This window comes from Python bivittatus, unplaced genomic scaffold (genome assembly GCF_059951505.1).
Source record: "Python bivittatus isolate LINGU-HERP-01145 unplaced genomic scaffold, Pbiv_v1 ctg000070_np1212, whole genome shotgun sequence".
Taxonomy (NCBI): domain Eukaryota; kingdom Metazoa; phylum Chordata; class Lepidosauria; order Squamata; family Pythonidae; genus Python; species Python bivittatus.
Genome location: NW_028277034.1, coordinates 31690371 through 31708648, shown reverse-complemented (window position 1 = coordinate 31708648; position 18278 = coordinate 31690371). Strand labels below are relative to the sequence as shown.

At 36.1% G+C, this 18278-nt stretch overlaps 1 protein-coding gene and 1 long non-coding RNA gene across 4 annotated transcripts in view; one reads left to right on the top strand and one right to left on the bottom strand.

Annotated features, from left to right (window-relative positions):
- Positions 1–14683, bottom strand: part of LOC148216866 (uncharacterized) — a 33327-nt gene extending 18644 nt beyond the window's left edge. Inside the window, exons 1-2 of the long non-coding RNA XR_015794584.1 lie at positions 14600–14683; positions 14143–14207 (exon numbers count right to left, since the gene is read on the bottom strand). This is a non-coding gene — a long non-coding RNA (uncharacterized LOC148216866). The remainder of the gene's footprint in view (positions 1–14142; positions 14208–14599) is intronic.
- Positions 1–18278, top strand: part of AFG2A (AAA ATPase AFG2A) — a 155083-nt gene that overhangs the window by 82154 nt on the left and 54651 nt on the right. The gene's annotated exons all lie outside the window — the stretch shown is intronic.

Below are 18278 nucleotides of genomic sequence, written 5' to 3'. Positions count from 1 at the left end.
TTTGCATCAACCATTTTTTTTTTTTTTTTTTGCATACAGTTTATTTCACTTTATCATTCAACCAGGTAACCTTTTTATTTTTGAAAACACACCCTTTTTGCTCTGTTCTAAGCAAATACCACATCTGCTTTTCTTGGCCACTGTAATCTATATGCTAGTATGTTTCATATATGATTTGTACTTTAACTCCTTGCAGTTCTATTTTTACTCTAGTTTCGATCACTTTTTTCTTCTTATTGTATGCCCAATTTTCCTCAAATCTATTGTTAATAATACCAAAAAAAATCATCTATATCACATTCAGAACCTGTCACATATCCTTCACTAATACTCTCAGAATTTCATCATAAAAAAATTAATTTATTCAGGCTTGTTGATTCATTTGTTTTCCATATGCCTAAACCATTTAGCATATGGAAAAATATCACAAATAGATATTTTCCTAAGTAGATACTCATGAAAGAATCATATTCATTCATTCTTGGTATAAGGATGGAAGCTGATGAGGAGAAAGCCACTGAGTCTTATCCCAGAGAGAACTGCTTTGTAAAGAAGGGACAGATAGCCAAGAGCTTCAAGTCTGAAAAAAAGAGTAGCCAAAAGAAGTCTGTGTGAAAAGTTGGGAGATAAGGGCCCAGGTATTGATGTGTATATAGGGCAAGATTCCTTTGTGGTCCTCTACGCAGAACTTCTTCATTCATGTGGCTTCCTTGTTATGTGCAGTAAAGTCACATCCCTAACTTTCTGGCATCTGCTTGGGAATACAGAACTGAGAGAGAGAGAGTAAACAAGCAAGCTCTGTCTGGTACAAAGCCTTGCCACTGGTTTACCATTTCTGAACTTTTTCATCATATTCAACCCATTCATTTGTGTCTCCTAACAGATCCGCCCCCCCCTCCGAATCATGCATACAGAACGTTGCATTTTTCCTTTCCAAACCCATCTCTTTCATTTCACCATTGCTGGAGCATAACATGCAATTCTAATATGCAAAACTTTGAATTTCTATTTTCATACTCACCCAGAACAATATAAATAACACTTTCTTTCATATATTTTAGACTTTTCATTCATAATTAAATCTACCATATCTTAATTTCTATGCATGTATTAATCAGTACCCCTCTACAAGATCAGATTAACTTCATTCCGATATTCTTTTTTCTTAGTTTCGGAAACACACCACATTTCATTTCTTCATGTTCTTTACCATTTTCCTTACACCACAGGTTCCATTCTTCCATAAGCTGTAATCATTAACAAATGAGCCCTTAAATAATAACTTAGGCTGCACATCATCCTTTTATCAATTAGAAAAGTCTTATCATTCTATTAATTAAAATGGAAGAACCCTAGAACATTGGAATTCCTCTTCTTTTCTTGGTGGCTTTTAATGTATCCAAATTTACCTTCTTCAGATGACCAAAAGGCATATTGTTCTACAGTATCACAGTTTGGACAAGCAGTGATCAGGGAATATCACTGCACATTCAGAAAAGGAAGATGCATTCTTAGCTGCCTTTGAATACATAACATACTTTTATCTTTCATGTATTATTTCACAAAATGCTGAAACGTTGATTTCCTCTCTTTAGCAGATGTAGACTTAGCCTGATTAGTCTTTTAGTAAACATTCTGCAGTAAATTCTAAATCATAAAGTTGCTCAGTGCCTTCTCATACTTGTGATTTATTTATTCTTTTTATTGTGTATTGAAGAGTTTCAATTTCAGTGGTAATTGAAACAAATTTGCTGCTTCTGCTTTTCTAGTTTACTATGAGCAAACAGGATGGCCCTTCCCTGGAGAAACAAATGAGCTGGGCCTTACATTTTCATTGTAAGAATTTGTATACAGCATAAAAGTGAAATCAGAATATAAAGGAGGAGAAACGGGGATAGAAGAAATGAGAGCAGTAACAATAGACATAACCCAATAATATAAATCGGGGATGGGAAATTTGTGGCCTTCCAGTTTGTTGACTTGTTGAGCTTGAAGCTACCTCAGGGATCAGCCAGCCCTACCCCCTGCTCAGTAACAGATCCTGTTTGGTGCAGGACTTGTTACTGAACTACAAGTTCAAGCAATCACTGTTATCATAGCCATGGAGTGGGAATTATAGTTCAGCGACATCTGGAAGCCAAAAGTTTTCACCATTGATTTAAGCTGTGGGTTAGACTATCATCTGAGCTGAGCCATTTAGTGCCATTCATTATGGCACTTTGGGCAATATCCTTGCACTGTTTTTCATATTTTTTCCCGCAAGTTACTTTGAGATGATTGCAATATACTAGTAGTCTCAAATTTGTCCTCTTACATTTTTTCACAATTTAAAAGGTATGATCAATTGGGCAATTTTATCTTAGATTCTCATATGAAGCCTTGTGATGCTTTTTTTCAGCAGTGACATGCTGTCGTGTTTTGCTTCAAATGCCATTTTTAAAATAATATTGCTATAAAAGAGCAACTCTTTGAATACTCTGGTTGTTCTGGCTGTAATGTTGGGATTTAGGATTAGCCAATTAGTGGCAGATTTCCATGTGTATTTCTTTGGAACATTCACTTTATGGAATAGGCTAATTAGTACATAAACAGTATGTAGCCATTTGGCCCTGCATCAGTGAACAGCAAAACGTGATGCGTTGTCGTGTCTGTCCCAAGGCGAAAAATTTGAAAATTCTTACAAAGTGACCCCAGCAGATACTTTTAAATAATCAGAACAAACATGCTTAACCACATAGAAAAGTATGTAAAGTCACATCAAATAAAAGATGTTTTTGGTTTTTTATGTAAAGTGGCTAAAGAGAATATGTCTGTTAATCTTAATTCTTATAACTAAAATAATTGTTCAGAAGTATGCTTATAGTCTCATTAAGGACTTCTGCTCCAAGGGATATAGCTTCTGTTACTTACAATAGGGGTCTCCAACTTTGGGAAGCCAGTCAGCACAGTTGGAATTTTGAGACCCTTTTATGGACACTCTCGCAAAAGGCATGGTGGATCACAACAGCCACTTAGAGAAGTCAGGCCTGGTAAGATTGCTCCTTTCCTCTCCTTCTGCCTTTATCAAAGCTTCCATATAGTGCTGCTGTTGATCTCCTGTCTTCACTATCACATTGCATCATTAGAATCTTATAGAAAATAAAAATAAATTGAGCAAATATTGTAGTTAAATAATGCACATGCTAAGTGGGGTTTTTTTGCCTGTTTAAAAAAGTGCATGGGGAAAATTCAAAATAATTATGAAAAATCATATTAGTATTTTGCTCTTATTTTGTATTAAGCCACGATGCTGCATTCCTGGATTTGTAGCTATTTGGAACTGAATCAGAAAAAGGTGCTTCAGAATAGTGGGTATATTCCCTGTCCTCTTGGTGGTTCTTAAAAATGCCATGCCTTTTCCTGAGCTCTCATGATAGCTGCCTGATCCCAGGAAAATATGCATTTGACTTAAGAAGGTATTAAGTGTAGTAGCTTTGTTTTATGCTGTCAGCTATTCCTTAATTCAGAGGTATATTTTCCTGGACGCTGATCACTACTGTGTGAGCCCAGGAAAAGGTACAGCTTCTATAAGGAAGTGCTTTGAAGCACCTTTATTTATGTGTTTATTTTATTTATATTTCTTGGGCATCCAACTCCAGTAGATTCTGAATGGCATACAAAACTAGAAAAAAACCCCATAAAAACAGCTAGAAACATAGAATTAAATAGACAGCCCAGACTAAAATAATCTGATAAACAACAAAATAAAAACAAAACAAAACAGAGGCCTTAAACAAATCATAAACATCAACCCTAGGCTTGGGACCAAAGCCAGGTTTTGAAAGCTTTCCAGAAGCCTAGGAGAGAGGGTGCCATCCTTATCTCTGGAGGGTGCTATTCTAGAGGAGGGGGGCCACAGCAGAGAAGGCACACTTCCTAGTTCCCACTTTTCTACTCTGAAATTAGGTGCACATTTCTACCATATTGGGGCTGTGAAAATCCAAACAGCCTGTGATGGGAAAAGAAGGTTACAGAACTCCAAGTCTTTGTTCCCACCTAATGGTCACCCTGATTTTTGCATGGAAAATATGCTATGGAAAATATGCTATAAATTTAACAAACAAATGTGTGTATGAAATGAATATGAACTACAGCCAATAACTGAATACAATTACTGTGTTACTTATGGTCATGTTTTCCAGGGAGTATTTGATACATGTTAAATTTGTTAGGCCAGATTATTAAACTCCCTGTTGTGTAATATGCCAGTCACATATAATTAAATTCTCAGGTTTTGAACAGTCGAGAGTTGAAAATGCAATAACATATAGAACACTGCTATAAATTTTGAGACACATATGCAATCCAAAAATAGGACACAAACATTTATAAATCTGTGTTTTGGTTCCTGATCGTTCTGATTGTTCCATGGCATATTAAAAAGAAAGCTACTATAGGTAAATTTAAATTTTAAAATCTAATAAATTTTATTTCTTTCACAGTTCTTACTATTTAAGTTTATTCAATTTGCTTTCTAATGTTCTAGTCATGTTCTCTATTATGTATATCATATCTAATTGCTGATATATCCAATTCCTTCTAGTTTTATGCAAGTCAAATAGTATCTTAAACTATGTTCATTTGAACCTGCATGCTAGAGAGAAGCCCCTATTTGGCCCTAAAGTTTTGATTATCATGTATTCCCTTCTATAAGCATCCATGGCACTTCTGCAGAGGTAGGACTTTCACTGGACTGAAATTAATATTGTGATTGCCAAAGAGAGGTACATAGGGGGGTGCAGTGTACGCTCTTGCAAGAGAAAGGAGTTTTTTCTAAGCCAGTTGGCCCTGTCCTGGGCCTAGATAGCAGAATTGATGGGCATCCTGGTATCCAGCTCGTGTTGGTAAACACCGGATCTGTATGGAATAAGTCCATCCATAATAGGATGTTAGACAAATGTGCAAACCTGGAGTGTATTATTAAGACATGGCTAGGCAATAACAGGGATATAGTCCTGCCAGAAACCTGCCAGGCCAACTTTCAGATCCTACAACAGCTTCAGTGTCAAGTCCATGGAGAAGAACTTGCTATGATCCTCACAGTAACAACAAGCACTGCCTGAATGTGATCAATTGTGAAGGCATCTGTGTGAAGGTGGGCCACCTTGATGAGCTTGGGGTGCTATTGATGTGATGTAGCTGCCCAGCAGAGACTACCCATTAGTCCCTTAATCTTATCTTGGAGCTGGTATTGGAGTTCCTAGGGCTTTTGGCCTTGAGTGATTTCAACTTCCATGTCCTGTGTGATGGTTCTACTATAGCTTGTGAAAGCATAGCTTCCATGGCAACTATAGGCTTCTTGTGCATAATTGAGACAGGTCATAAATATTATAAAATAAATAAATAATAGAGCTTGATTATCTGATATCTGTAGCTGTACATGTGAGGGTTTCTCTTTGCATAGATTTGTGCTACACATGGAGAGAGCTAAATGAGGCAGACAGTTTAAGGGCAGAGCTCCTTGTATGCGACCTTCATCCTAATTCACATGTTTGTCTAAATTACTCATTGAACATTTGTAGAAAGAAATAACATGGCATGTAATGTTATGTGTGATAGTATTTCACATTCAGCATGAGTTGGAAACTGTAGCTTGGACATCAAACCCTTCTGTAGTTAACTAGACAGATTTTATTTGCTAAGTGCATCTGTCTCCCTGCCTCCATTGTTCATGATCTAGCCTTTTCAGATTATGTAATTCTTAGGAATGAACTAGGCATTTAATTGCAACTAGAAAACCTGTGATCCGTTGGGTCATCATTTCAGTGATATTTCCTTACTAAACAGAGAAACAGAATGATCAAAGGCAAAAAAGCAGTGGGAGTGTGAGCGACTTACAACTTGCTGCTGGCTTCCCCATTGACTTTACTTGTGAGAACTGGCAGGGAGCATCAGAAATCTCCCTCCCTCCCTTTCCACATAAAATATAGGCTTACACCATTTGCCCTCCACTCATGACCCTCAGGAGAGCCCCTATGAAAGCCTCCTCCTCCCCCTCAACTGACCCGTGGAACTGCCTGCTACTTTGCTGGGGGGAGGTGGAACAAAGGGAACCACAGACAATGAGGAATACTGCAACCCCACTCCCCATTCCAGTGTCCCCAAGGGCTCCTCTCTCAAGGGAGGAAGAGGGCTCACCCGACAACTGCCAGTGCCTCTCAGCCAGCCCTACCTTGCCAACAGGCATCCAGGTTGCTCCCTCATCCTTCCCTCAGTGCCCACCGCAGTTAAGAAATTTCTAATTTTGGCCTCAGTTCCAAAGCAGCCAATAGCCGCTTGCCTGTTAGGCCTTGGCACCAGCCAATTGGGCCCAGGAGCCAGAGAGTGGCAGGAAAGAGGTTGGGGATCCTTCCTTCCCTCCCCCTCCTTCCCTCCCTCCCTCCCAAAAATAATATAGGCGTGTGCCATTTGCCCTCCCCTCACGTCCCTCAGGAGAGCCCTGGTGAAGCCGCCGCCTCCTCCTCCTCCTCCTCCTCCTCAGCTCACCCATGGAACTGCCTGCCACTTTGTTGGGGGAAGGTAGAACAAAGGGACCTGCAGACCATGAGGAAAAGTGCATCCCCGCTCCCCATTCCAATGTGTCCCCAAGGGCTCCCTCCCTCAAGGGAGAAGAGGGCTCACTCATCAACCACCAGCACCCCTCAGCTAGCCCTACCTCACAAACAGGCATCCAAGTTGCTCCCTCATCCTTCCCTCAATGCCCACAGCCATTAAGAGATTTAAAATTTCGGCCTCAGTTCCAAAGCAGCCAATCACCACTCACCCATCGGGCCTTGCTGTCACCATATTAGGCACAGGGGATAGAGGGAGGTGGGAAAGAGGTCAGAGATATATCCATGATGATCATGTGACCTGGGTGGACCATGGCAGTGCAGCAGCACAGGAGTGCTGAAGCAGCAACAACTTTCCCAAATTTCAATCCCATGGAAGTAATGGGTCCCGGATTTTGGATGCATTCTTTAAGTTAGCCCATTTGAGGTACCTTGGCTCAAAAATTGTTGCCCTCTGATGCACCTTTTTACCCAGTTGAATGTTACAGACACGAGAGTTTTAGTAGTACTTAGATATTTAGGATATACTAGGATTAAAACTGAAATAATGACAATGTCTCATTTTCTCCTGCCTTTTGTGTCTAGCAAGGAAATGGTTATGTACAGTTCCTATGCTGTGGCAATTATGAAGTTGTTACTAGGATCATATGTGCTGAATGCAGTTTTTTCGGCGTATTCAGCAGTGATTTTAGTGACACTGAAAAGTTAATGAAACTAGTTTCTGTTGTCAAGTAGCTTTAGGAAATCCCATGAATATAGAAGCCACCTTAAGCATTTTTCTATTGCTTTCAGATCTTGATCTAAAAATGAAGCATTTTTCCTGCAGAGCAAGGATAGCATGTTGCAGCTTGTTGGAATAAAACTTGCCCACCAATGTAAAATGAGAACATTAATATTTCATGTGGGAACATGACTTGTCTTTAAACTGACAAGATGTTTGCAATTTGAAAACAACATAGAAGTCCAACAAGCCCCAGCAAAATTCTATTTTTAATAAGCTCTGTTAGCTTAAAAAATAGCTTACTAAAATGCTTTCTCTACCTACTACTTGGATGCTATGTCAGAATATTAAATTAATTAACTATACCTAAGGGTTGTTATATCTTAATTTGCTATTTCCACTTGGATTATCCTTGTATTCATTGTTCATGGTTTATTTAAATTGGGATTACTTTTTAAAATATTTTAACCTTGGCATTGTCATTTCATGTTTCCAGATTCTCTGACTTGTAAGATTAGGTATTTCAAGGGACAGTAGCGTTCTTATTTTCCTTGTTTCAACCTTCCTTCCTTCCTTCCTTCCTTCCTTCCTTCCTTCCTTCCTTCCTTCCTTCCTTCCTTCCTTCCTTCCAATCCAAAGAATAATAATTAGTGTTCACAAACATTTCCCATTTTTGTTACAGTTCTCTGTACTTCAACAAATCTTAATTTGATCATGCAGGCAGAGGAAAAAAATATGCAAATTCTGTAGCTTTCCCCTTTGCACCAGTAGAAAAGCACTTCCACTCATTCAAGATAACTGAATCCTAGCCAATTACAACAGCCTTTCCGAGTTTAATTTTCTGAAACTGTTCAAATTGGATTTATTAAGAAAGTGGCAACAGACAAATGACACTGGGGTCAAACAAAAGAGTAAGTGAAATGTATAAACAGGTTAAAAACTTACTTTATTAAAAAAAAACAAACCAACCTCTAGCTCTGTGTTCATAAATATGTGGCAAATAATATATATGTAATAGGATGAGCTAAAAGCAAATCTGTAATGAGATAGCTAAAAATACAGTATATAGTCAATCACCTGAGCACCCTGCAGATTCAGATCAGCCACAGGGATTCCAAAATAAACCTCTGGAAGAACCTGAAGTTATGTCATTAAACAGATCCCTGAAAGGTATGATCAATAATGTAGATCATGCTAGCAATCTTGGGATACATAGTCTAACTGGAGTACTGATCATTCTAGACAAGAGCAAAAAGAAACTCCCTGTTTTAAAAACTGTATAAGAAGGCAAAACTTACCAAAAAAATACATTCAAGGCCTTACAGTTTCCTATAATGAAAAATTAAGCAAAGTCTTTCCTAAAACTGTAGAAGAATTCCAAAACATACTTGGTTCCTGAATTTTTGAGTTTAACTTTCTTGAATTAGCACTTTTGTGTATGGTACTATTTCCATAGCTCACAGAAAAGGTCTCCTGGGCATAAAAAGAAGAAATTACACTTCATTTCCTGATTGTTGTCATAAATAATGCTGCATATCTGAAGGAACATGATAGAGCAAACCATTGACACAGAAAAGCACAACAGCTAAAATGAATTCTATGGTAATGAAACATTTCCTCTGCAGAATAACGCTTTACCAATTCTGAGCAATCTATGGCTCTGCTGTACAAAACTATCATACAGGCCATGAATGTTATTCAAGAGCAGCCTATTAAAATACATTCACAGCTGGCCTCACCTGCTAGATCACCATTCTAAGTAAGAGGTAATACATACAGTAAGAGGTGGTCATATTGAAAATTATCAGTTGATCCTTACCTAAATTCTTCTGTGCCACCAAACTCAACACCACAAATTGGTGGCAAAAATCATTTATTACTTAGTATTTACTTTTCTCCATTGAAATCTATTACACTGTGAACATTCTGCAATTAAACCATGCTATACCTCTGTAGTGACTAGAACAGTAAAAATTACCTGCATGCCAAATTTTTCAATAATAAAGAAGTGGTAACCTTCTCTGGCAGAACATACCGCTCAGTTTCATGAAATCAGAACTTCAGAATCTTTGTCACAGGAAGTGACCCCCCCCCAAAAAAACCACTAGAGCGACTTCTAAAATTCATGCCAAATTTTTCAATAATAAAGAAGTGGTAACCTTCTCTGGCAGAACATACCGCTCAGTTTCATGAAATCAGAACTTCAGAATCTTTGTCACAGGAAGTGACCCCCCCCCAAAAAAAAACCACTAGAGCGACTTCCAAAATTCTACAAGGTTGTCTCACTTTCTTTCAAGTCAGTGACCATGATTTCACCTTCAGAAAAACCCTGGGCAAAAATGAGATTCATAGGAGGTTGGAAGGTGGAAGCCATTGCTCACTAAGAATTGATGCTCATCTCAGATTCCCCAAAAAGCAACTGGATGCCCCTGAGACTTCTGGAAGAAAATTTTATGAATGGATGAGTCTAAACTGAAGTATTGTATTTTAGGCTACATGAGTGTCATTAGGTCTGGCAGAAATGAAATTCCCATGCCACCTGTCAAGCAGGAATTGGTAGTGTCATAGCTTGGAGATGTTTTATTGCTTCAGGACCTTGATGATTTGCCACCATTGAAGGAAGTATGAATTCTGCTTTGCATGAGAGAATTCTGCAGGAGATTCCAGCCTGTCAGCTGAAATTGCACGTGAGTTATGCCACAAGGTAGCAATTCTGAAAATAAAAGCCAAACTATAAGATAATGAATGAAGAAATACATTTTCAGAGTTTTGGAACTGCCAAGTCAATGTCTAGATTTAACACCCAGAAATGTGGCAAGAGCTGAAACAAGCAATTCATGCTAGAAACCCTCAAATATTACTGTACTGAAGCAGTATACCACAGGGGAATCAGCCAAAATTCCTATACAATGATCTGACAGACTGATTGTAGTAAGCCTCACTGTTCGCTTCTGCAGCTCACTGCACTTGTACCTAAAGATGGTGCAACTGTTGCTGACACTAGTGGGCAACTTTTCATATTGTATCTTGCATGCTTCCCTATCTTTCTACCTATCTGTGTGCCTTTTATCTATATCCCACTCATTCCTGGTTAACCAGCCTATGCTGGCTACGCTATAACTATAAATTACATCAATAAAAAGGCAATGAACATTCACAGTTACAGTTATAAAATCCCAGGCAGTAATTTTAAAACCACAATTGTTTTGTTTATGAAATAAATTTAAAAATGTCAAACTTTGGTGTTACTTGTTCACCTAGATTTCCTATATATTTCAGTAGGATTCACATGAAGTTCTGATTACATTCAGTACCAAAGAGATGTAGATATTCAAAAACCCAAAAAGTGGACAAATACTTTTCCACAGAACAGTACTTTGTGAACTTCAGTATTCCTTAGCATCCCCTCTCCCGAAAGCAGTATAAATATGGAGACAAAAAATGAACTTTAAAATTCTGAACTGGCTATCCAAATACTTGGTGTGAACTATAACTCTTATACAGCTAGGAATAAACAATATGCCATCCACCACCACCACAAAACAAATATCTTGTAATGAATGTACTCTTTTTTCCCACAGAAAAAATTCTTTCATGCCAGGGGCAAATTATTTCTGAGCAAACCCCAGATTCCCAACTTTTGCCAGCCTCCAAGGTGTTGAATTAAAGATTAGCCAACTTGTCCTGGAAAAGACAATAAGGACTAATTTAGTTTTGAGAAATGAGAAAAGTCAGTTCTAATTATATTTCTATTAAGGAATCATATAGTATAAATATTTAACAAGAAAGTCCAGCTAGAATAGTGTCAATGATCTTGAGGCATACCAAGACAGGTTATGGGATATGACTAATGCAGATAATGCAAAGTCTCCTTTGGATGAAACAACAGGTAGTAAGAAACAAACTGTCCTCTTATAATCTAAAGACTTATTGAAAGTATATGTATATGAGCATATTGAACCTATCCAGCTTCCACCATCTATATAAGAGTTACACTTTGAATATATTTCACATTATTTTTATTTCCTTTCTTCTGGGCAATTACACTGTCAGTAACATTCATGAAAAGTTGTTGTCCAACTCAACATGATCATGGATTAGAACATAACTTGGCCCATGAAATACCCACAAAAGACTGGAAATCTTTGGCTTAATGACAATAATGAGAGGGCTTCAGCGTACCAGGAGGAAGAGTGAAATATGCTGGAGCCATATTTTAATAGAACACCGCAATACAAAAAATGAAGGATTGCAACAACTGGGAATATATTCGGCATTATGATTTTGCACAACGAAAAAAAAAGTCTTATGGTGGATTTATTTATTTATTTACAACTCCATGTTTTGTAATAAACTCATGAGAACTACTGTTTCTTAGTAGAATCTATTATATATTTCTGATCCGGAGATTGTAATTCAACTTCAACTAGCTGATAAATGCAGTGCCATTGACTGCAGAGCTGATAGCATAAAAGGAACTTGCCATTAGCTATGTCCAGATTTACAGAGTTCAACTTCCAGTTGAAAGCCATGGTGAGCTAAACTTCCCTTTTTGCAGCGGGACAACATTACAATGGAGATTGATGCAGGATGCAGGATTCTGGCCACTGAAATGCTCTCCAGATTAAGGAGAGGTTTTTGAGATAGCCCATGTGACTCCGCACTGCTGCTCCTCATGACACAGGAATTGTCATTTCATGGTTTGCCTATGGGTGAAGCAGCTGGAAGTCATGGGAGGAACCATCTTTGCTCACAGTTGTTAATGCAGCCTTTTTAAAGGACATTAAGCTCGACCAAGCCTCACTTCTTGATGGCTTTTGATTTGTGTTTTTTAGTTGTTGCTTTAAAAGGATTAAGACTAAGGATTAAGATTAAGATTAAGCAAGTTATATTGTATTTGCCAGGTGAGTCACCTTCTCCTTAGAGGAAGAACTTTTAAATACAATTTTTATAACCTTTTGAAAAATACTACTTTTTGGATTAAACAGCAAAAGGATGCTCAGAATATGGACTTTAGAAAGTTTAACAACATTAAGGGCTCAGATGACTTGGATTATAATTTTAAATACCCACAAAGAGCTTTGTATTAACTAGATGAAATTTTCTCATGGGATAAATGGCAATTGTTTTGAGTTTTTTCATGTTTTTCATAAGGGGACTTTGAAGGTTGGACACTAGAGGGAGTTAGAGGATAAGGAAAATGGAGCAGAAATCTATAATACAAATTTGGGAATATTTATCTGCCAATCTTCTTGACAAAATAGATGAATTTCTTGACAAGATTGACAGAGCATGTTGTAATGAAATTATAGAACAAGAACAAGTTGCAATGGATGATTTTGAAATTACTTTGAAGGGGGACTTAAATGTAACAAGTAATGAGAAAGATATGGGCACACAAATGGAATCAATGGATAACTTATTCCAAAAAGGATATATACAAATATTGAACCAGGAAACTGACTTGGATAATTTTTTTAAAAAATCTTTAAAGAGCTCTGTTAAGGTTTTGAAGGACTTTATTAGACATGATAAACAAAAAGGCAAACGTTATTTATTGGATATACAAAAGAAATCTAAAGTTTTGAAAGATTTTTGGCTTGAAACACAAAAGAACAGAAAACTAGCTCTAGGATTCTTTTTGAAGAGGTTAAAAGATATTTTTAAAAACTCAGGGAAGGAATACGTGTTTGGCTTATTCGACCAGGACTAAAGGAGAAAAGTTGTTATATCTGGTTGAAAAGTTGACTTGCTTATAGACAAGGGATGGGATATGGGATGAAGAGATATCTATTTAACCTTATAGGGGGTGAAGAGTTATTAAATCTATTTATACTTGTTGGGATGAAGATTGGAAGTCACTTCTTTACATATTTCTTTTCTTTTTCTTTATTCTCTCTTTTCTTTTTCTTTTTTCTTTTTCTCTTTTCTTGCACTTTTTATTCTTCCTTTCTCTAAGTTTGGTTTGTATTAGTTTTTACTATTGTAATTAAAATTCTTAATAAAAATTGTATTTGGAAAAAAAAAGTTTTACAAAATGAAATTTGATATTGGATGAAAACTATTTCCTATCCGCATATAGTAGAATGCAAAAATATTTAATATTTGAAACATTTAATATTTGAATAATTCCAGGACCCAAGTTGTCCAAAAGGTAATTGTTATACCAAGAATACAAACAGCAAAAACTTATGGAGCCTTGTCAGGTATAGCAGCTGTAAGAAGAGCTTTGAAAACCAACATATTTGATACCGACCTCTAGTGCACAAATGCTAATTGAACTCCTGCATATGCGGTTGGACTGACTTTTGATCAAGTGATCTGGGAAACTAATGAAATCCTCAAAAATGTATTCCTAAAGAAGAATATAAGGACATATACAGCAGATCATACAGCAGAACTAGATCACCAGTGACTAATATACTACAGAGTTCTAGTGTATATTAGTATATTCTCTTTAGATTGTTGCCCAGATATCATACATTAATGTACAAAACTCTGCAACTGCAATATGATTATTAAGAAATCATATACAGGTAGTCCTCAACTTACGACCATTCATTTAACGACCATTCAAAATTACGACAGCATTAAAAAGTGACTTACAATCAGTCCCTGCACTTGCAGGGTCCATGTGGTCACATGATCAGAATTCAGGTGCTTGGCAACCAGCATGTATTTATTATAGTTGCAGCGTTCATGTGATTGCCATTTGCAACCTTCCCAGGGGCTTCCAACAAGCAGAGTCAATGGGGGAAGCCACATTTGCTTAACAACCACGTGATTCGCTTTACAACCATGGCAAAAGTCGTAAAATTGGGTGCAACTCACTTAATGACTGGATTGCATTGTGATGAAAGTTCCAGTCCCACCTGTAATACAGGATTCTGTCTTAACTGAAACAAAAACATAACAAATGTTTGTACGTAGATAGTAAATATGTGCATATCAATATTGTATTAATTAGTTTTTTCTAGGCCATTTCCAGTTGTGAAAAGAACTGAACATCTATGCTGGTTACACAAAAGGGGTGAGACAAAGTGCTAGAGATTTAGCATGCAGAATACTATGGAACATTTAACTCACAAACTAGAACATGGAGAATTGTGGACATTTACCTCAAAGTGCTTTTAAAATCAGAGTTACCACAGCACTGCTGAACTATAAATCAACAGTGTGGAGAAATAAAATAAACAGAACTTGCCACATGTAAGATTATTAGTGGAGGGCAGCCATATAATGCCACGAAAAACCACCGTTGTTTTAAGAAGTTGTAGATGGGTGTTACCTTCCTGCCCTTGTACTCCATGCAGCACTTTTTTGCCTTTCCATCTGAATTGACTTATGGCCATAGTTCACACATATAGCAAGGACATCTGCTGCAAGAATATCTTTGCTCTCACAATTACACGTGTTGATTTCCACTAGAATAATAAGCAATTTGGATCAGTGAAATACTATTAATTTTCATTCTTCTTAGTTTTGAAATTGGAGTATTTGGAAAAAATAAAAAAGGAAAGTTTAGCTGTGTTCTGTAAGGCTTGCTGAGATATAAAAGTGCATAAAGGTTCATTTGCAGTTATAATCTCACATGAAGGATACAGTTGGGCTAAAGATAAGTTTTATGTTTTTCCATTCCTCCATTAAAAGTTACTGTTCTTGGAGCATGCTTTTCATAAAATAAATGAATAAAATGAAGCTTCCTACTGTCTGCCATGATATTAGTTCCTTCAATAGACAACAGCGTCAAAGAAAGTAGTGATATCAATACACATGTATAAATCCTAAAATAATTGTAGAAATGAAATTCACAGAACTTCTACCCTTACCCACAAAATCAGAAAAACAGAAGGTGATCACCATATGCATGACATTGCCCACTTAACATTATGACCCTGCATGTTAAATTTGTCTCCTATTTAGAGCTTATGGTTTTTTGTGCTGCTTTTGTTGGGCTGAGGTGAGTCAGACTTGTTATTCATAAATGGCTAACAGCTTGTTACTTCTTGAACTGCAGAATAAAAATTTACTAGGTTCTCTTCAGCCTCCATATCAATGGAGTCTGTAACACAGTGATATAATTTGTGAAGGATGCAAAGATAACGAAAGGTTCTGAATGCAGGACAGAGTATTAGTATCAGTATCAGGAGTCAATATGGAGGGCAAAATAAACATGGAAGAAAAGAAGTGAAAGAAACTAGACTAAAAGAATGATTGCTGGAGGAAAAAGTACAAATCCTGTATGAAAAAACACATTAGCATATACTGTAGATTACTCTTCTAGCAGAATCAGTGGACAGTGAATGTAAAGAAAGAGGATGTAAAAGCTGATGGGAACATTAGGAAAATATGTTACAAAGTATCATAGAAATGTGTGGAGTTACACAATGCTAATGGAAACTATGAAAAAAAAGATGCTTGGCCAAATAATGAAAAGGCTGTGGATGAGAAAAAACACATATAAGAGGATGGTGCAAAAATTAAGGAGAAGAATAAGGTATAATGTGTGTGGGAAAAGAGAAGGATAGCTTCAGTACATGCAGTCAGAAAGCAGGGTACAGTTAAGATTAAAAGACATTGGGAATGAGAGAATTTAGGTCCAATGTTTCTTAGAAGATTAGGATAAACCAAATGTTATAGGATCACTTACATTTTATTAATGTGAAGGTAGGCTTTGTTAGCCCACTTCTATTAATCAAAGAGAGAAAGGCTACGTTGTGCTGCAGGATAAGGAACCCTTATACTGACTACTAAACATACACAGGAAAGATGTGAATCTGGATAGAAAACTGATGGAGGAAACTAATCTATTCATCTTAGTGTTATTTAGCTGTAGCAACTGAAAGAAAAAATACTGGAACATTCTATAGCTTTTTTATTATTAGCATAGTAGTTAAGTTTGTAATCCAAACCTAAAATATTATGTGGATTAGTTGTTATCTTCATACCTGCAGTTAGAATTGTTACTGAAATCATACAATAGTAAATGTACACTTTTTTTCCCTTTAGGAGCACATACAAGGGTAATCTATGGATAGCATAAGCTTTCCTTTTGGTATGAATAACTAAGTGAACAATCAAACATTGTTAGCTCTATGAATAAACAGTAATAATCTGAAAATAGGTGTTGATTTATATCTTTCATCTATCTGCTTAGCATAAAATTGCTAGATATTTAAGATATTTATAGTTGAGTTTGGTTGATACGATCACTATAAGTTATAGGTAACAGCTGTGACAAGAGATCCTTAATTTTTTATTGTTTATTTTTTTTAAAATACTGTTTTCTAAAATCTTTTAAAATCATCACTTCTAAAATGTGCATATTTTTAATCCATGAAAACAAATGCTAACAGTGCAGAAAATGAAAATATAACCGACCCAAATAGTGTCTTTCTCAAAGTCCTAGTATGCTGATAAAGAAGAAGCAACTGAGTGAAATCTAAATGCAATTCAGATTTCTTACGAGCATGCTTCTTTAATGTTATGAATTATGAATTATCCACTTGTTTTAAAGAAAAAACACAATAAAAGACAGCTGATACAAACATCTATAAAGTTGTTAAAGCAGATTACATATTACAAATAGGTTTCACAATTAAGAAACAGGCTTAGTATTACTAATTTTGCCTTTAGTGTAAAAAGGAGAAAGAATTCTAGGGGCAAGTTTTTTTTTAATCTGTTTTATCTACATTTAATTCCTAATCAGATCAATTAATTGATTCCTTGGTTCTCTTCAAATCTGATGGTACAGGCTGAAGAATCTCATAAGAAATAAACACATCCCAATAAAAGTAACTTGAAGGAATCATAAACCAGAGATAAATATGATCTCTTAATTCAGCAAGATTATCCATCCTATTAATATAATTGCACACTAAAGATAAACCAGAGTTGAATTATATTATTATTCCAATGATGTGGTTAAAGGCAAGCGTGGGTACATATTTTCTAGAATTAAAACCTAACATGTAGATTATTGTAACTGAAATTATGTTCAGATTTGCTTTGTATCTTATGGTTGGTGAAACGCTACTGTATTTATCATGGTTTATTATCTGGATAGTCATGGCTTAATAATCCATAGTTAAACATATCATGGCTTAATGGGATGAGCAAATTTTTAAATTCGGCCAACTCTCACAATACCCCTCCCTCTTGTTTCTGTAAGTATACTTTTTGGAAGATACTGAAACCAGTCAAGTAGACTGGACCATTCTGAAATAAGAGTTTCAAAACTTTTTATCTTTGTCTTATTGATAATTACATTTTTCAGGCTGAACACATTATTAGTTCTTCATTGAACACATTTCTTTCTGCCTTCCTTGTCATAAAAAGCAACATTTAACAATGAAACCAGAGTGAAGAAATCTGGGATTACTCTTTTCCTATATTTATCCCAGATGCTCAACACATTACTTATTATTATATGATCTGTTTTAAATTGTTTGTTTCTGTTTGTATTAGCCAAGAGATATTTATGCAGACTGTCTGAAAATCCTGCCCCTTCTATAGAAGTAACTGGATCATAATGAGATACAGTTCACTCTAGAATCCATATTAAGCAACTAGTATGGTAATGTACTTTGAAGTTCAGAGCCACTAGTCCACCTAGTTCTTTTGAATCCTGTAAAAATCATGAATTTAAACCTTGCTCTTTTAGTAAAACTATTTGTAGTTCATTACTTGTTTATGATAGTCACTTAATATTTGTTTTCAATACGTATTAGAATCATCTGAAAAAGAAAATTAAATCTTGGTAAAATATTCATTTTAACAGCTGCAATTCTTCCTAGCTCAGAAAAGTTTAGGGTTTTTTTTCCCATCTGCAAATATCTGCTGTTACACATTTGCAACCGGATAAGCAGTTATTTTAAAATAAAACCTTATTTTTAGTCAATTAAATTTCTAAATATTCAACATTTTTTGCAGTAATATTAAACCCCAGTACTATATGGAAGTATTGC